Source organism: Meles meles, chromosome 2 (assembly GCF_922984935.1).
Source record: "Meles meles chromosome 2, mMelMel3.1 paternal haplotype, whole genome shotgun sequence".
NCBI classification, from domain to species: domain Eukaryota; kingdom Metazoa; phylum Chordata; class Mammalia; order Carnivora; family Mustelidae; genus Meles; species Meles meles.
In genome coordinates this window covers 11,262,167-11,283,402 of record NC_060067.1, presented here as the reverse complement: position 1 = coordinate 11,283,402, position 21,236 = coordinate 11,262,167, and the positions used below count along the sequence as shown (strand labels likewise).

General features: G+C 37.7%; 1 pseudogene; it reads left to right on the top strand.

Annotated features, from left to right (window-relative positions):
• The first annotated feature begins 9,504 nt into the window (after nt 1-9,504).
• On the top strand, nt 9,505-10,078 carry LOC123936781 (annotated as a pseudogene).
• The last annotated feature ends 11,158 nt before the right edge of the window (nt 10,079-21,236 follow it).

Genomic DNA, 21,236 nt, shown 5'->3' with positions numbered 1-21,236 from the left:
ATGCTGTAAATAAACAAAAAACAAAAAAAAAACAAACAAAAAAAAGAAATTGAATGTGTTCATGCTATATGACCCTTATAAGGTATGAACAGAAATGTCTAAAAAAAAGCTATAGTAACCAAAACAGTATGGTACTGGCATAAAAACAGACACACATAAAATAAAAAACAAACAACAAATAAAAACAAATACATAGACCAATGGAACAGAATCTGGAGCCGAGAAATAAATTCACACACGTGGGGTTAACTATTATTGGCAAGGGAGATGAGAATATTCAATGGTAAAATGAGAGTCTTTTAAACAAATGGCCTTGAAAAAACTGAATATTTGCATGCAAAACTATTAACTGGACCTCTATCTTCCACCATTCACAAAAATTACCTTCAAATGGATTGACATAAACATAAGACATGAAACCATAAAACTCCTAGGCAAAAGCATAGTGGAAAAAGCTCCTTGACATTGGCTTTGGCAGTGAATTTTTGGATATGACACTGAAAGCATAAACAACAAAAGCAAAAATCAACAACTAGAACTATATCAAGCTAAAATCTTCTGGAGAACAAAAGAAAAAATAAACAAAATTAAAATACAATTTACAGAATGGGAGAAAAATATTTGCACACCATATATCTGATAAGAAATTAACATATAGAAGATACAAGGAACTCCTACAACTACATAGCAAAAAACCCAAACAATCCAATTTAAAAATAGGCAGAGGACTTGAACAGACATTTCTTCAAAGAAGATAATCAAATGGTTAACATGTATATGAAAAGTGCTCGATGTTACAAATCATCAGGGAAACACAAATCAAAACCACAATAAGATACTACCTCACACCTGTTAGAATGGTTATTACCAAACGGCAAGAGATGACAAATGCGGGTGAGGATGTGGAGTAAAGGGAGCCCTGTGCATGGCTGGCAGGAATGTTAATGGGGACAGCCACTCTGGAAAACAATATAAGTGCTCTTCAAAAAATTAAAAACAGAACTGCAGTATGATCCAGCATTCCCACTTCTGGGCAATATCCAAAAGAATACCAGAGGAAATTAAAACACTATCTTAAAAAGATATCTGCACACCAAGTTCATTGCAGCATTATTCACAATAGCCACATGGAAACAACCCAAGGGTTCATAAACACAGGAATGAATGAAGAAAATGTGATATATCTGGTGGAATATTTTTCAGCTATAAAAAGGAGGGAAATCTTGGGATGCCTGGGTGGCTCAGTCGGTTAAGCCACTGCCTTTGGCTCAGGTCATGATCCCAGGGTCCTGGGATCGAGTCCTGCATCGGGTTCCTTGCTTGGCAGGGAGCCTGCTTCTCTCTCCGCCTCTGTCTGCCACCCTGCCTGCTTGTGCGTGAGCCCATGATCGCTCGCTCTCTCTCTCTCTCAGATAAATAAATAAATAAAATCTTTAAAAAAAAATGAGTTGCAGTCCCTATCAATTGAGTCAGCCAGGCACCCACTAGACTGGAAACTTAAAAGCTTAGAGGCTAGGGGCACTTGGTTGGCGCAGTTGGTAGAGAATGTGACTTAAAAAAAAAGAAGAAGGAGGAGGAGGAGGAGATCCTGCCATTGATGACAGCACAGACGGACCTAAGGGCATTGTGCTAAGCGAAATAAGACAAAAACACTTACTGATTTCACTTATATGTGGAACTTAAAAACACTGAATTCATAGAAACAGGGAGTAGAATTAGTGGTTTCCAGCGGCTGAGGGGTAAATGGGAAGGTGCTGGTCGAAGGGTACAAAGGTATTTATAGATATTGGATATGAGCCCTTTATCTGATATGTCATTTGCAAATATCTTCTCCCATTCCATAGGTTGCCTTTTAGTTTTGTTGACTGTTTCCTTTGTTGTACAAAAGCTTTTTATCTTGATGAAGTCCCATAGAGCTACCCTATGATCCAGCAATGGCACTACTAGGTATTTGCCCCAAAGATACCAATGTAGTGATCCAAAGGGGCACGTGCACCCCAATGTTTACAGCAGCAATGTCCACAATAGCCAGACTATGGAAAGAGCCGAGTTGTCCGTCAATGGTGAATGGATAAAGAAAATGTGGTGTATCTATACAATGGAGTATTACTCAGCCATCAGAAAGGATGAAATCTTACCATTTATATCAAACTGATATGCTGATGGAAATAAGTCAGAGAAAGACAATTACCATATAGTTCCACTCATATGAGGTATATAAGAAACACTGCAGAGGATCATAGGGGAAGGGAGGAAAAATGGAATGGGAAGAAATCAGAGAGGGCAACAAACCATAAGAAACTCTTAACTATGGGAAAGAAACTGGAGGTTGCTGGAGGGGAGATCAGTGGGTGGTTGGGGTAGTTGGGTGATGGGCATTAGGGAGGGCACATGATGTGATGAGCACTGGGTGTTAGATGCAGCTGATGAATTACTGAATTCTACATCTGAAACTAATAATGTTCTATATGTTGGCTACTAGAATTTAAATTAAAAACAAAACAAACTTCCAGTTACAAGATGAATAGGCTCTGGGGTTGTAAGGTATAGCTCCGTGACAAGAGTTAATAATACTGTTTTGTATTCTTAGAAGTTGCTATTAGAGAACTTTAATGTTCTTTGCATACCAAGGACAACGATAATTATGTGAGGTGAAGGATATGTTAACTAACCTTCTTGTGGTAACCATTTCACAATATATATGTATCAAATCATCACATTTTACACCTTAAACAGTTATATGCCAATTATTTCTCAATAAAGCTGGAAAAGAAAAAGAATACAACCAGTTCTACTAACGTGGGGAAGGAAGACAACACCTGGAAGAACTTTTAGCTTTATTTGTAATAGCCCAAACCTGGAAGCATCCTAAACATCCATACACAAATTGAGTGAACAATTCTGGCAAGTTATCCAGCAATAAAAGTGAATAAACTGTTGAAACATATAACAACAAGGATGAATCTCAAAATAATTTATTCTGAGTGAAAGAAGCCAGACAAAATATCTTAAAAAGAGTGTATAGTGTGGCACCTGGGTGGCTCAGCTGGTTGAGCGTCTGCCTTGAGCTCAGGTCCTGATCCGGGAGTCCTGGGATCAAGCCCCGTGTTCTGCTCCTTGCTCAGCAGGGAGTCTGCTCCTCCCTCTCCCTCTGCCCCTCCCCTGCTCCTTCTCTCTCTCTCTCTTTCTAACACACACACACATTCCCTCTCAAATAAATAAATCTTTTTAAAATTTTTAAAAGAGTATATACTGTATGACTCTATAGAGAGAAAGAGTTTGAATATAGGGACTTAATCAAGATAAAAAGCTTCTGCACGACCAGGTGGTGGGTAATGGGGAGGGCACATATTGCATGGAGCACTGGGTGTTGTGCAAAAACAATGAATACTGTTACGCTGAAAAAATAAATAAATTAATTAAAAAAAAAAAAGCTTCTGCACAGCAAAGGAAACAACCAACAAAACTAAAAGGCAGCCAGGGCGCCTGGGTGTCTCAGTTGGGCCTCTGACTCTTGGTTTCTGCTCAGGTCCTGATCTCAGGGTTGTGGGATCAAGCCCCACATAGGCTCTTAGCTGAGAACAGCGTCTGCTTGTCCCCCTCTCTCTGCTCCTCTCCTGCTCATGGGCTCTCTAAATTAATTAATTAAATCTTTTTTTTAAAAGCAACCTACAGAATGGGAGAAGATATTTGCAAATGATATATCAGATAAAGGGCTAGTATCCAAAATCTATAAAGAACTTAGCAAACTCAACACCCCAAAAATTAAAAATCCAGTTAAGAAATGGGCAGAAAGGGGCAGCTGGGTGGCTCAGTGGGTTAAGCCTCTGCCTTCAGCTCGGGTCATGATCTCAGGGTCCTGGGATCGAGCCCCACATCGGGCTCTCTGCTTGGCGGGGAGCCTGCTTCCTCCTTTCTCTCTGCCTGCCTCTCTGCCTACTTGTGATCTCTGTCTGTCGAATAAATAAATAAAATCTTTAAAAAAACAAAAAAAGAAATGGGCAGAAAAACATGAATAGACATTTCTCCAAAGAAGACATACAAATGGCTAACTGACACATGAAAAAATGCTCCACATCACTCGGCATCAGGGAAATACAAATCAAAACCACAGTGAGGTACTACCTCGCACCAGTCAGAATGGCTAAAATTAACCAGTCAGGAAACGACAGATGTTAGTAAGGATGTGGAGAAAGGGGAGCCCTCTCACACTGTTGGTGGAAATGCAAGCTGGTGCAGCCACTCTGGAAGACAGTATGGAGGTTCGTCAAAAAGTTAAAAATAGAACTACCCTATGACCCAGCAATTGTACTTCTAGTTATTTATCCAAAAGATACAAAAATAATGATTGAAAGGGGCACATGCACCCCAAAGTTTATAGCAACATTATCCACAATAGCCAAATTATGGAAAGAGCCCAAATGTCCATCAACAGATGAATGGATAAAGATGTTCATATACAATAGAATATTACTCAGCCATCAAAAAGAATGAAATCTTGCCATTTCCAATGACATGCATGGCGCTAAAGTGTATTATGCTAAATGAAGTCAGTCAGTCAGAGAAAGACAAATACCATACGATTCATGCATATGTGGTATATAAGAAGCAAAACAGATGAACATAGGAATGGGGAAGGAAAAATAAGACAAAAGACAGAGAAGGAGGCAAACCATAACAGATTCTTAACAATAGGGTTAACACTGAGGGTTGCTGGAGAGGAGGTGGGGTGGGGGGTGGGCATTAAGGAGGGCACTTGTAATAAGCAGGGAGTGTTATATGCAAATGGCAAATCACTAAATTCTACCCCTGAAACAAATACTGCACTATGTTAACTAACCTGAACTTAAATAAAATCTTGAAAGAAAAAATTGAATATATACTATAAAAATATGTAGTACATTCTAAATATTATTTTTAAATTATGTTTTAATATTTTGATATTTTTGTGCTATATTAAATAATATATTATTTATTATAATATATATTTTATATAATATATTTATATTTATATTAAATAATATATTACTTTATTTCATCCAAATAATAATAAAATTATAATTTAATAAAAATGATTATTTTAATACAAATAATTCTAGAAAGTGAAAACAAGCCTATAGTGACAGAAAACAGATCAGTGATTATCTGGGAAAGTAGGGCAGGGAGAGAAGAGAGGAAGTACAAGGGTGCCTAAGGAAAATTTTGGGGAGGATACATGTTCATTGTCTTGATGGTGGTTACAAATTCCTGACTGTATATACATGTCAAAAGTTACTGTACAGTTTAAATGTGTGCATTTCATTGTGCATCTATTACATCTCAATAAAACTATTAAAAGTTCATATCTTCAGAACTCAGTTTTTAAGTATGATCTTGGGTTTTTCTTGAAAGTTCTTTATCAAGTTCAGGAAGTTCCCTCCTATTCCTAGTTTCCTGTTTTTTGTTTTTTTGGGGTTTTTTTTCCCAGAAATGGATATTATACATTTTCAAATGGCTTTTCTCTGATTATTGAGATGAGCACATGATTTTCATTTTTAGTTTGTTAATACAGTGAATTATAATGACTTTAAATGTTAAATTAATTTGGCATTTCTGCGGTAAACCCCACTTATTCATGATATAATATCCTTTTTATAAATGGATTTATAAATGGATTTATAAATGGATTCAATTTACTACAATTTTGCCTTGAACTTCTGCATATATATTCATAAAGGATATTGGTCTGAAATTGTTTTCTTAGAATGTCTTTGCCTAGTTTTGTTATCAGGATAACCCTTACCCAGTAGAATTAGTTTTGAAGTATCTTTTCCTCTCCAGTTTGCTAGAGGAGTTTGTGTAACATTAGTATTATTTTTTTTTTCTTTAAATGTTTGGCAGATTTCAGCAGTGAGGCCAGGTCCTGGAAACTCTCTCAAGGCAAGAAGCTGGGGCAATGGCAGAGGCCTTCACCTTTGTTTTCTGTCTCTCAGAGATTACGCCTTTTGTTGCCTAATGTCTAATCTCTTAAAAACCATTGTTTCGTAAGTCTGTCAGTTTCTTCTACTTGTTTCTGGTGGGAGAGTAGATCTGGTCTCTGTTACTCCACCTTGTTTCAAACTGAATATTAGAGATTTGAAGTTAAAAGTGAATTTTAGGTATAAGTTTTTACACTGAACTAGACTTTTTTTTTTGCTTTAAATTTTTTAATGTTTTTTTGAAATTTTTTATTTTTAATTTATTTCTTTTCAGCATAACAGTATTCATTGTTTTTGCACCACACCCAGTGCTCCATGTAATACGTGCCCTCCTTAATACCCACCACCTAGCTCCCCCAACCTACCACCCCCCGCCCCTTCAAAACCCTCAGGTTGTTTTTCAGAGTCCATAGTCTCTCATGGTTCACCTCCCCTTCCAATTTCCCTCAACTCCCTCTCCTCTCCATCTCCCCATGTCCTCCATGTTATTTCTTATGTTCCACAATAAGTGAAACCACATGATACTTGACTCTCTCTGCTTGACTTATTTCACTCAGTATAATCTCTTCCCGTCCCGTCCATGTTGCTACAAAAGTTGGATATTCATCCTTTCTGATGGAGGCATAATACTCCATCGTGTATATGGACCACATCTTCCTTATCCATTCGTCCATTGAAGGGCATCTTGGTTCTGAACTAGACTTTTTTAAAATTGACTACTCTTTAGACCTGTTTTAGGTTCAAAAAAATATAATTTAATTTACATTTTTATACATTTAATGAGAGAAATATAATTTAATAATTAAATATAATTTAATATACATTTAATGAGAGAAAATTTACAAAATTACTGTATCATCTTAAAACACTGTCAAGGGAAGGCAAGGGGAAATTTAATCATGGTAATTTGGAAGCAATAGTTTGGAGTGAAAAATGGTTTCATGTTTATAACTCATTAAACTCTTCACTGCTCCAAACTCCTCTCTACATCCAGTCTTACCCTCATTACTCATTGCTTGCCCCACAGACAGTGATCTTTTCAAAAGGTAAATTAGGTCATATCTGATTCAAAACCTCTACTGGCTTCTCATTACACTTAGAATAAATTCAAACTCATTATCTCGCCTGATTTCCCATAACTCTCTCTTTCACTTATCATTCTCCAGCTACTTACTCGGGGCCTTCGGACTTTTTAGTCCCTCTGCATGAAACACTTTTCAAAGCTTTGCATGTCTGGCCCCTCATCATCATTCAAGTCTCAAGTTAAGGATCATTGCCTCAGAGACAATTTCCCTGGTTGCAAACCATTCTAACCCACCAGCAATCACTGTCGTATTACCCTATTTTATTTTCTTCATAGTATTTACCATACTTTGAATTTCTTATTTAGTTTATTTAGTATCGTCTCCTCATTAGGATAAAAGCTTCTGAAAATGGCATTGTCCTGTTGCTCACTTCTGTTTCCAAAAACACCTAAAATATATTGACTGAGCAAAGGATGAATGGAGAACATTTTCCTAATGAGTTGAAAACTCTAATTTTAACTGTATGCAGCAATATTAGCCTCTTTTTTGAACAGGCTTTATGGTGTCAAAGCTGCTTTTTAAAGTGTTGTTCCCAGATACCCATACAGTAGTCCAAGTGTTATCTGATCAAGTATAAAATAGCAGAACAGTAATATTTTTCAGTAAATGCCACTTAAGATAACAGTATCACACTTTTGGCAGCTATGTCACACTATTGCCTTCTAACAACCTTAGAGCCAACTAAATCCCCCTTTTAAAATATAAGTGCTTCTAGGGCGCCTGGGTGGCTCAGTGGGTTAAACCCTTTGCCTTCAGCTCAGGTCATGATCCCAGGGTCCTGGGAGCCCTGCATCAGGCTCTCTGCTCAGCGGGGAGCCTGCTTCCTCCTCTCTCTCTCTGCCTGCCTCTCTGCCTACTTGTGATCTCTGTCTGTCAAATAAATAAAATCTTAACAACAAAAAAGCCTCTGCTTAGGGTCCTGGGATTGAGGTCCCCATCTGGCTCTCTGCTCTGCGGGGAGCCTGCTTCCCGCCACCCCACCCCACCCCCCGCCTGCCTCTCTGCCTACTTGTGATCTCTGTCTGTAAAATAAATTAAAAAAAAAAAATAAGTAAGTGCTTCTATAAACATTTAATATTTAAACAGTTGGGATTTGGGTATGAGATTTAGCATTGGTCCTTAAGGTTTTTCTTATTAAACTCAGACCAACATTATAATTTACTAGATTCTTTTTAAGCCCAGATTCTGAAACCCAGCTCATTGCTTACTTCTCTCAGCTTCACAGCATCTACAAACTTAATACCCATGCCAACAGGGTCCTTATTTAAGTTGTTTAGAGAAATGTTCAGTGGGCTAGTGCTGAAAACAGACTTCTTTGGCACGCATCGGAATTCTCACCTCTAAGCTAACACTGATCCATTCATAAGCATATTTGGGGCATAGCACTTCATTTTAAGTTAATTCATACAATACCATAATATCACACAGACTATAATTCTCCATGTCACCCATAAGGATTGTATGAATACTTATCTTAAGTAATTAGTCTCTCCTTAGCCTATATCTTTAATATCATGTGATTTCTCCCCTTGAAAGTCTTTCATAATATGAAAAGACCTTGATTTCCTGGAATCTTGCCACTTAAACACTTAAAAGGGATGATGATATTTTTTAATAGCCTTCTTGGCTTTAAATCCAAGATGTAGCTGGACTCCCTTTACTTTCCTTTTAGTGGATTAAATTCTGCATTCAGTTTAACAAATCATTGTTCCTGTTTGTCCTTGAACTTGATACATTAAAAACAAGTTTTGGTAATGAATAGTATTGTCCAAATTACCTCCAAAAATACACCATCTCAAATATATCACAGGGTCATCAGGAACGTGGCCTTTATAACTTATCTATATGTACCATATCTCTACTTTCTAGACCTTTGAGACACTACAGAATACAAAAATAACTTTGAATCAACCCAGAAAAATAAACTGAGAGAAGATCCTATTAGCAACAGAGGAAGGGACTTCAGCCAAGACCAGCTGACAAAATATGATCCCCGAGAGAAATGAAGGAAGATAAAGCATTCAAAAATGGAAAATTCTTTATGTGTCTATATATACCCAAAATAATGAATATATAATTGCAACCGGTTTAATTTTAAACATCCCGAAAGTCCCAAAACATCCTATAGTCACACAGAGTTCCACAAATCTATCTGTTGTATATGAAGTTATTCACAAGGATTAAAGAGGGAGTTTTCTAAAGTGAGCTAAAGCCTTTTATCTGACTGGCAATCTATTCCTGTCCACAGGATGATCCTGGCTGGACTGAGCCTTCTCCTCCCAATTCCACAAGAGCAGATGGAACTTAAGAACCATTATCAGCTCTTTTCCACAGTGCCTTGGAAGCCAATAAGTTACTTTAGGGTGAAGCTAAACATCCCTTTCCCAGCCACGGGCTGCCAGAAACTTACTGAAGTGGGGGATGGATGCAACTCTGTACCCTTTAGGAGAAGAGATGGCCACAGAAGTTGCTGCTAACAGTTCAGCGCCATGAAGCAGGGTGTCCTGACCCATGGCTGCGTCTATCAGCAGCTGAGTAAGCATTCTGCCACAAACCAAGGAGGACTAGAGAAAGAAAGGGCAAATCTTTTTGGGGTTGCATTGTGGAGGCCAATCTCAGTGCTCTCAACTTCATCATCGCAAAAAAAAGGGTGAGAAGCATATTTCTAGACTCACCGATATGACTGTGCCTCATTGTCTGGAGCCTAAAATAGCCAGCAGAACCCACAAAATTTTCAATCTCTAAAAAAGATGTCCATAGTATGTTGTAATAAAGCCCTTAAACAAAGAAGATGAGACACCTAGAACCAAAGGGCCCAAAATTCAGGGTCTTGGTACTACACATGTCCTCCAACACAAACATCAACATATTGCTTTGAAGAAACAGTGTACTAAGAAAATTAAGGAAGAGATTGCAGAATATGCCAAACTTTTGGCCAAGAGAATGAAGGAGGCCAAAGAAAAACGCCAGGAACAGATTGCCAAGAGACAGAGCCTGACTATTATCTTGAGGTTCTGGCAGAGAATCTACCTCTAAACTCATTCAGGTTTTTGGCAGAATTCCGTCCCTTAAGCTTTAGAGGTGACGTCCCCATTCCTTGTCCGGCTGTCAGGTGGAAGTTGTTCTCGCTTCTAGATGATGACAGCATTCCCTGGCTAGGGCCCTCCTTGATCTTTAAAGGTAGCAATAGTGACTCAAGTCCCGCTCTGATCTCTGCTTTTGCCTCATCTCCTCTGCTTCCAAGGGAAAGTTCTCTGCTTTTAGGGCCTCATGTGATCATCTTGGCCCATCCAGGTAATTGAGGGTAAACTCCCCCATTTTAAGGCCCACACCTTTAGCCACATCTGCAAAATCTCTTTTCCTATGTAACAGTTTTACATATTCACAGTATCTAGGGATTAGGGCACGTACTTGGTAGGGGTGGTGGTTGCAGGGGACATTCTTCTGCCTACAATAGAATCACACAAACACTGCTCCAAAAAGAAAGGAAATAGCAAGTAAAAGGCCCAAGATGGGAAAGAATTTGGACAGGTCAGGTAGCAGGGAGGAAGGCCCTAGAACTGTAGCAGAGTAAAGGAGAGAACTAGAGTTATGATACCATGCACTTCTTTGTAGCAGTCATATTTTTTCCCATTTGAGTATAAATTTAGAATGTATTTTGAATTTTAGAATTAAGTCATTAAATGTGGAGCATAGGCCTCCTAACTTCTAGTCCAATTCACCTTACAAAGCTACAAGTCATTAATATTAGTTGTTTCATATACATATATGGAGAAATTTCTTCTTTTTGACATTTTTTAACCCTAAACATTTTTGCTTATTGCATACAGAATTTCTTAATATTGATCTGTCTCTAATCATGTATATGAAAAATTTACATTCAGACATCAGGAGACAAAAACTAAGTTTAAAAAGAATATGAAACCTGAGGAAGAGACTTCATCCCAAATTCTTTTTAAAAATTAAACAATTAAGATGAAAAACTGAACTCTCTTTTTTCCAACGGCTTTCCACAGAGACTTTTGGGGTAATCTTCTGTGGTTAAATGTTTATAAGGAGAATTGCACCTGTGTTGTGGTCTGTTTTTAAATAAACTTGCACCTGCTGTGGCTTTTCATAGAACTGCTATTTGGGATATTACATGTCGGTTGTTTGACGATTATGCAGAGCTGTTCCTCTTACCACACTACTTTCTGGACAGGTCCTAGTTTATAAATAACCTATTTCCAAAAATCCATTCAAAAAAAAACTAACAGTTCAGATTTCATGGTTATTTTTTCAGAGACACAATAATAAACAAGATTTCCAGGAAACTTCTCAAACAATAACATGCTCCTTTCAATTCATGAATTCCAGTGGTCTGGTCCCTTGATGCTTTAAGGAAATTCTAATCTATTTTCAGAGGAGGCCTCTGCTCTATTCAAATATGTCTGCTTTCCTTTTCCTATATATGATTTGCTAATTCCTGTTTCAGAATCTTTTTTACTCTGTCATTTTCCTCACCGTAAATTTCTTCTTCCTTTCTGCAAGTTCTTTTCAAAAGTCCTAAAATCGTTTAAAATTAATTCTGATAAGTCTTCCCCACATAATTTTATCTCATTCTGTTCACTCTATTACTCTCTGTATGTGGCTGCCCATCTGATATCTCCTTATATCATTTTACATGAGTTAGCATATTACATTCTTATTACTTCTCTTCATATGTGTACAATTTATCTCATATACTAAATTAATGCTTTCTAGACGCAGAAGGGAGTTTAATAAAGAGAAGTAGCAATTGGCACCAAAGAACAGAATATGAGGAAACACCAAAAAAGAATTATAAAGAATCAGTTAGAAAAATGGAGGAAAAAATAAAATTTTTTTGCTCTAACTCTTCTATTCAGAGTTTTTAACATCATGTATAAGTATTATACTAATTCTGTTTTTCCTAATAATAAGAAAGCATAAATTCATGATGGAGAATACTGAGTCAACTATTTTTAAAATACCTAATGCATTTTTTCAAGACAATCATAGTAATTCTTCATATCTCTCGGAGTTTCAAATGAGCTGCTTTGGCCCAAAAGGTATGCAATAATTGATTATCTCCCAACCAATTTTGCAATATTATAGTTATAAATGTATCCTAATTTTAATACTTTATATAATACCTAAAACAACATAATACTTTACACTGTAAAGATATGTTTTAAGAGACACACTATTCTGTCTACCATCTTCCTACTGAACAAAGCAAAGGCTCTAGAATCAGATTGCGTGGGTTCAAATGGCACATAGGTAAGTTATTTAACCTCTATTTTCCTCAATTTAATCTATAAAATGAGCATAACTATAGTACATACCAGATGGGATTGATGAGAATTAACAGTTGTAAAGCACCTACAACATGCTGGCAACATAGAAACAATTATTTTAGTCACTTTTATTCTTTTTTTTAAGATTTTATTTATTTATCAGAGAGAGAGAGAGCACGCACAAGCAGGCAGAGTAGCAGGCAGAGGCGGAGAGAGAAGCAGGCTCCCTGCCAAGCAAGGAGCCCCATGAGGGGCTCGATCCCAGGACCCTGAAATCATGAGTTGAGCCGAAGGCAGTGGCTTAACCGACTGAGCCACCCAGGCATCCCGCCACTATTATTCTTTTACGTTGAGAAAAGAGAGCATCTTCTTTCAGAATTACATAAATGCTAAGGTATAATGGTTGGCAGAATAGTGGCCCATCTAAGATATGTCCATGTCCTAATTTTCAGAACCTGTGAATACGTCACATTACCTGGCGAGGAGGAACACAGGTTGCAGGTGGAAGTTTGCTTGCTAATCAGCTAACCTTCAGCTGGGGAGATTACGCAGGATCATCCATGTGGGTCCAACGTAATCACAAAGAAAAGAGGGAGGTAGGACAGTCAGTGAAAAAGTGAGAGAGAGGCTTGAAGATCCTCTGCTGCTGGCTAGGGGAATGCAGGAAGCATCTAGAAGCTGGGAAAGGCAAGGAAACTGTTCCTCCCCCAAGAGCCTCCATTGGGAACACAGGCCTGCTCACACCTTGATTTAAGCCCAATGAAACCATGTCAGACTTTTAACGTCCAGAACTATTAGGATAATAAATGTGTATTGTTACAAGCCACTAAGTTTGTGGTAATCTGTTACAGCACCAATCAGAAATTAGGTGTCATTTTGGCTCACAATATCCTAGTATAATTGGGGCAATAATGTGTTTTTATTTTTTAAAAATTTCTCTTTAGCCACACCTGGCTGGCTCCACCAGTGAAGCATGAAACTTTTCATCTTGAGCTCCATGTTGGGTGGAGAGATAACTTTAAAATAAAAATACTTTTTTAAATATTTCTCTTTAGGGGCAGGCACCTGGTTGGCTCAGTTATTAAGCGTCTGCCTTTGGCTCAGGTCATAATCCCCAAGGTCCTGAGATCAAGCCCTACATTGGGCTCCCTGCTCAGCGGGAAGCCTGCTTCTCCCTCTCCCACTCCCCCTGCTTGTGTTCCCTCTCTCTTGCCGTGTCTCTCTCTGCCAAATAAATTTTAAAAATCTTTAAAAAATTCTCTTTAAGGCACTGAAATAAAGTTGCCATTATAGCAAATATGTATAAGGTGGTCTACGAGGTTAATGCCTTATCTAGCTGTAGGTACGCCTAACTCTTACCTAGCCCTTAATTCAAATGGTCATCCATTCATTTGTTCTTTCTTTCCACAAATATCTGTTGACATCTACTCAACATAGCAGGGGTACAAGTGAACAAGAAAAGTCTGACCTTTGATCAGATGGGCTGACAGAGCATTGGGTAATGATAATATATAGTTGAAGGACAACAAAGTGCCATGTGCCATAGGAACACAGATGTTGGAGGAGAGGGTAAACGGTGTCAAGAAAAGCTTCTGAGAGGAAGTAATGTCAATGGTGAGATTGGAAGATGAGTAGAAGTCAGGCAAAAGAGGGATGACTATGGTTTAGGATAAAATATAACACTGACAATTTGGAGTTGAGATAAATCATGGTTATTCAAGGAAATGAAGGTGCAATAGGGCAACAGAAATCCAGAGACCATGTGTTTTATATATTTCAACATATCTTCCCTTAAGTACCTAGTACAGTGCTGTATGCAGTGCAAAATTAAAATATTTTACATGGGTGTAAATTTAGCATTATTGTATGATTTGGTTGCAGAGTAGTGATTTTGTACAGATAATTACATTATACTTGATTATTAAATATCTTCAGTTCAGTTCCTTAGCAACATAAAACAAGTTTTCAAATATAATCAGAATATTATCAGTTATTTACATTTATACAAAAGGAAATACTTAGGTAAACACTTATGTGTTCACTATTATTTTAAGTATTGTATAACAGAACACTAATTGTAGTAGTTAGTAATCACAGTGTGAAGTAATGCTCCAATGCGGCAATTAGCATAAACAGAAAGAAGTTGAAGGAAAATAATTTACAGCAAATAAACAATTCTACCAAAATCACAGAAGGAAAAAAAAAAGAAGAAATCTGCCCAAAATTAATCAATGTGGAAATTAGCAGACCAATCTCTGAATGATAACCTTTTTTATGCCTTATGACTATATGCCTAGACTCTGAACACATCTATTACACTCATGCCAAAACAAAACTGAAGAGATGAAATACGGTTGATGCCTCCTAATTTTCTTATTTTTCTGCCATTATGTTGGTTGAATTTGAAACCGTATCTCTGACCAATCTTAGTCTATAAATCTGAGTCAGAGTCTTTCAGTACACATTGAGGCAGGAATGCATAGGTCTCTGGGCTCTACAAGTTTTTCATTAGTGATAAAATATAGATCAGGTAACAGCACAATGAAATGATTGAAAAAACCAAGTTCAGTGTGACAGACTTGAGTTTAACCACCAGTTATATAATCTTGTGCAGATTACTTCACATTTCTGAGCCTCATCCGTGCAAAGAGGATAATAATGGTACCCTTCTCATAGATATGCTGTAGTAAGATAATGTACTTAAAAGACCTAATGTAGGACCTGATGCATAATTAGCATCTCCCAAAATATTCAATGTATTTTTTTAAAGATTTTTATTTATTTATTGGACAGAGAGAGAGAGACCACAAGTCTGCAAAGCAAAGCAGCAGGCAGAGAGAGCAGAGGTGGGGGGGGGGGGGAGCAGGCCCCTGAGATCATGACCTGAGCCGAAGGCAGAGGCTTAACCCACTGAGCCACCCAGGTGCCCCTCAGTGTTACTGATAATAGCTAGTGGAGAAGGCCCAGACAGGTATTAAAACTGGTGGACATGATAAAAATGCAAGTTGAGCACATAAGGAGGCTTTATTCAGATGGATTTTTGTTGGTGGTGATGGTCTTCAACTTTAATAGATTTAAATTATACATTTAAGTGCATATAGCTCATTTATTAACCTGAACCTTTTAAGTTTGACACTTGATGAGAGACAGACAGTCCTGTAACTGCAGCAGCAAGCAAGTAATATACTCCTTCTGGTCCAGTTCATGCGGGCTAGCTACACTTAGGTAAAAACAATCCAATCTTACTTTACTTGTTTTCAATTAAATATCAAATATAGTTCCATGTTCCAACTGAATGTTGAGGACCCCCAAATGTCTTTTCTAGTTTAGCTATTTCTCCGTAGCTTCAGACTCATATATTCCAGGTCAATAGACATTAGACACTTGAACTTCTTCACAGAAGCCTCAAATGCTGCAGTTTTGAAGTCTACAGCTCATTTATGCCTGTTTCCTGCACGCGGCTAACCTCTTTCCTCCTGAGTTTTCTACCTTGGGCGGGGGGGTACTATCATCCACTCATTTGTCCAAGAAAACCTGGGAGTCACTGTAACTCCTTGCCTCTCATACTTAATCAGACACTAAATCCTATAATACCATCTCCCCAAATAGCTCTTAATCTGCCCACTGTTTATAACCTTATTCCCAGGGCCCTAGTTTAGACACTAAAATTCATCACCTAAATGACTGTAACAACCTCCACACAAACATCCTGCCTATAATCTTACCTCTTCCCATCAATTCTGTCCTATTTAAAACCCTCCAACGGTTTCCCTCTTTTCTCTTAACATAGAGTCTTAAGTTATCTCTAAATGCCACAGATAGATATAGATCAATGTCCCATTTGCAGAAGCTTATTAAATTCTTGGGTTGTTTTTAATAACTTCTAATACCATACTGAAACTTAACAGAGCTCAATTTAACTCTCATTATTTGATTAGTGATTTATCAGTACTTACTATCTATGGTAACTGAGTAATTGTATTAGATATTACAAGGGTTAGAGATTAACAGTGATATATCTGGGAGGAAAGATGAGACAAGTATATAAATATTCTTAACACAATGGAGAAAATGTTTTAAAATCCCAACATAGGAGTTAAAGGGCTATCACATGCTAATGGAAGGAAGCATATCAGAAAATACAGCCTGAAGAAAATATGATTTTAGGTAGGCCTTGGAGGACATCTAAGAATTGAGATATAGGGAAGCATAAGCAAAAGCCAAGAGAAAAAAATCTCAAAAAGAGAAAAAGAACACGAGTATTTTAGTTTGACTGGACTGTAGAATTCTTTAAGAAAAATAGTAGGAAATAGCTGGAAAAATAAGTCAGGACCAGATAAAGGTAAACATTAGGTTAAGAGCTAAGGCCTTTAATCTACAGAGAATGAGGAATGGCTTAAAGAAAAATATTTTTTTCCGAGCCATGTTCAAAAGACCTTCACCATTAAAGCTATAATTTTCATAGAATCAGTAGCTAATATGTAAATAATTGTATCCACAAGGTTCCTCATGATACAGAAATATAAAGGATTAAAGTAATGTTTGCAAAACAGTTACACAGTATTTAGTTATATTAGAGTTTGGAAGGAGAAATGGTGTTACAATCAATTAAATTCTTTCTTTCATTATTGGGGCCACCAAACCAAGTCATCATCAGTTAAAAGCTTAGACATGTTCGTATGTGTATCCCATATTTCAGTACAAGTTCTATATTTTACTTCCAGATTACTTTTAGGATTTGGGGGTCTTAAAATAGATACAGATCTTAGTTGCAAGAAGAAACTATAGCCTACTAGTTTCAGGGTAAGTGGTTTCTGAGAGAAATGAAAGCAGATGACAACTACGTCCTCTCTTCCATTTTCTTTTTTACAGTTAAAAATAATCCTTCTTTCTTTCCTGCACCCAAAATTAGTTCAAGGAGTTTCTGTGATTATATAAAACTGTCTAAAGAAGTTGAACATCAAGGATGCATTTTCCCATTATCACTAACATATAAAATTATTTGCACCATTACTACTTCTTTGAGCATTAAAGAACAAGCAAAGACAAGCTACTTTTTTTGACAACTTCAGTCATCACAGCCTAGTCTGTGACACTGGTATTAAAAGTAAAAATGCATTAACCATTAGCTGAAGTACACAAAGCCATATAATAAATATTTGATGTTTCAAATGTCACTTTTAAATTTTAGGAAAGGTGGGGGGCACCTGGGTGGCTCAGTGGGTTAAAGCCTCTGCCTTCGGCTCAGGTCATGGTCTCAGGGTGCTGGGATGAGTCCCGCATCAGGCTCTCTGCTCAGCAGGGAGCCTGCTTCCTCCTCTCTCTCTCTCTCTCTCTCTCTCTCTCTCTGCCTGCCTCTCTGCCTACTTGTGATATCTCTCTCTGTCAAATTAAAAAAAAAAATTTAAAGGCTGCTGATGACTAGAGAAGCACAAAAGACACGGAAATTCATTGTTAAAGGTTGCGTTTTCATGTGCTGACACTGAGTTTAGAAACATTATCTACTCAAGTACTGACCTAGATCCTGGGGATTTAAAAAATGACCACATGGATCTGGACTGAATGGGGCTCATAGATCCAGTGGAGGGAAACAGAGTAGTAGAGGACATAAACTAGAACAAAATGTTTCAGTAGGGGAGGGATCAAAGGTACGGCTGGAAAGGTTATTTTTTGGCAAAACTGAGGGCGGGTCATGTATGCCATGAGCTTTATCTTGATACTGAGAGTCACTGAAAGTTTTTAAGCAAGGATGTAGGTTGATAAAAATCATATTCTAGGAGGATATATAAGTCCTCCTAGATATATCTGATATATCTGATGATACAGAATCGAACGTACAGCACAGACTGGAAATGAGACTTATGAAGAGGCTATTTGAAAGCCAATACTAGCTAAGTGGTTAGCTAGAGCACAGTGTGGATTCTGAAGCCAGATTACCTGGGTTCAAGTTTAGTTCTACTCCGACTAGCCTTACAACCTTATTTCAATTCTGTGTGTCTCAGTTTCTTCCAGCAGAGATTATTATAGTACCTTCCTCACAGAGTTGAATGTCAAGAGCCTGTAACAGTCTTGGCACATAGTAACTGCTCTCCATGTTAGCTGCTGTTGTTGTTGTTGTTGCTACTATTATTGCTCTTGCTGCATAGGCCATAATTGAGATCAATTTAAGCAAATCTGGTGGTAGAATACCTTCAACACCCAGAACTCATGTCCTGGATAAAGTATCCTAATACCACCTACTTCGAGATTCATAAAACCCTACCTTCCCCAGTAAGAGAATCCCAAAACTCCTAGATTAAGGCAAAAGGGTATTCTGAAAAAACAAACAAACAAACAAAAACCTGTTGACCCTCATTACCTGTAGCTCGCTAATGCCTAAGGCAGGCATAACAATAATGTAATAAATATTCAAGTTGATGATAAATTATAGTTGCCACAAATATAATGGTTAAGTGTCCAATGTTATTTGGGATTTGTTCATTTCCTCTGAGGACTATTTTTCACTTTATTTTTTTAAAAGATTTTATTTATTTATTTTAGAGAAAGAGATAGAGAGAGGGTGTGTGTGAGTTGGGGGAGACGACAGAGGGAGAGGACAAGCAAACTCTGCACTGAGCACAAGCCTCAAGTGAGGCTTCATCTCACGACCCTGAGATCATGACCTGAGCCGAAACCCAGTCAGATGTTTAACCGACTGAGCTCCCCAGGCACCCTGTTTTTCCCTTTAATTGCCATAGGCTCATAACAAAACTATTAAGCTGTCTTTTCAGAAAAACAAATTGTTGACCAAAAAAATTGCCTCACCTAAATGGTAAATAATTCTAAGATTAAGTCATGGACGATCAGACTATGGGAACTTCTGGAATTGAAAAACTGGCTTCTGAATGGTTCTTTATCAAAAAAGGTCTGAGCATGTTGGACCACAGCACTCTCTCAACACACACAGAATACTGCAACTCTTTTCTAAATACTTAGTCAATGTAATCTTTAGTATAAATAATATTAGAGCAATGTGATCATTCCCATTAAAAATATCAAAAATATTTTTCTAACTTCTCTATAAAAATATATACATTCTGGTCCTAAAGCATGGCCATAAATTCTCAAAATAATTCGCAATAAAATTAAGCAGAAAAATTGGGATTTGTGGGTATAAATAAAACTTAATTTTTATATGTAATGAAAATTTAATACATTTAAAGCAAGGTTATAATTACAGCCCCACTTAGATGCGGCATTCTTGAAGCAGTATTTCAGAATAACAATCTAGAGGCAGTCTCTCAACCCTCTGATCTCTCACAGCGTGGGGCTTACATCACGCGCTGCTTTGTATTTTAGTAATCTGTGTGCGTGTGTTCTTTTATATCTGATTATGAATTCTTTGAGGGAAGAGACTCTGGCTAATTCACCTTGGGATCTACTACAGCACGTAGTATGCTGCTACAGTTAGTAAGTAGTTAATATTTTTAAATAATAAAACCTATTAAAACTTACATTCAAAAATGAATTCTGTGCTTACCATCAGGACACAGGACTTTAACCCACATTTTTTAATTCATTACATTGTATTATATTTAAAAGGCTTTAAAATGCTTAAGATAACTTTTAGCATTTTAACAATATTTAGTTCAAAATATTACCTTTCTAAAAATTTGTATTATTTTTCCAAATGACACTATTTGTTCTGCAAAGAAATTGTACATCACCCTTAATTTTAGCATCATATTGAAAGTTCAGATTCTAGGCCCCTGCATTTGAGGGTGTCATTAATACTCTGAATCTATCATATGTAATATCTGAAAACGATAACCTTGAACTAATCTAAGATTATAGGGCAGTCCTTTCATATTTCTAGCCCTAATAATACTTCCAAAGACAAGTGTGATTAATTCTTCCCTATTCCCACCCTCTTCCTCAAATATTTTATTTTTTTTAAGATTTTTGTTTATTTATTTCACAGACTGAGATCACCCGTAGGCAGAGAGGCAGGTAGAGAGAGAGGGGGAAGCAGGCTTTCTGCTGAGCAGAGAGTCGGATGTGGGGCTCGATTCCAGGATCCTGGGATCATGACCTGAGCTGAAGGCAGAGGCTTTAACCCACTGAGCCACCCGGGTGCCCCCCTCAAGTATTTTAATTTATGCTCTTGATTTCTCTGTCATCCACGCAGCAAAACCTACCCTCTGGAAAGAATCTGCAATGAATTTACACTGAAGAGGCAAAGGACTGGTAACAGCTCAATGTGAAAGCCTGGCACGGGAGCCCTGTCCCGGGTTTCTGTGCCAAGTGTGCTAGTGGAATCTCCCCAAGTCTCTGTTTCCACATGTATAAAATGAAAGTAGTTAGAATTAATGATTCCTAAGATTCATTCCTGCCCAGATTCTCACTTTAAGGAATGTCTGCAGCGTTCTGCATCATTCATTCAGTTTTATGCAGCATTTGAGACAGATAATCAAATATTGTAATTTCAATATTTATTCATTAAACCAATATTGATTGAACACGTATTCTGTGCCAGACACTGTCCTGGGTGCTTGCAATAGCAGTGTTTGCAGAGATCTACTAGGTGATGAAGGAGGAGGAAAAGACAGCGAAGGAAGTAAAGAGATCGAAGAAGCAACGCTTAAGCTCGTGCAATTACAGCAAACACGTCCCAGATCCGGGCAGGAGAACTAAACCCGTCCTAAGGAAGGGGCATGGTGTGTCCAGAGGCGCGTCGAGCGTTTCGGCCGCTGAAGGCTGGGTGACAGGTTTACAGGGTACGTGCTCGCAGCACTTAGCCCAATTAGAAATTGACACACTTTGTGTGATTTGATTAACGCGTGTCCCTCACTAGACCACAAGCTCCTTAACTGCGGAACAGCGTGTGCGTTTGTCCACCATTTTTTCCAGAGTCTAAC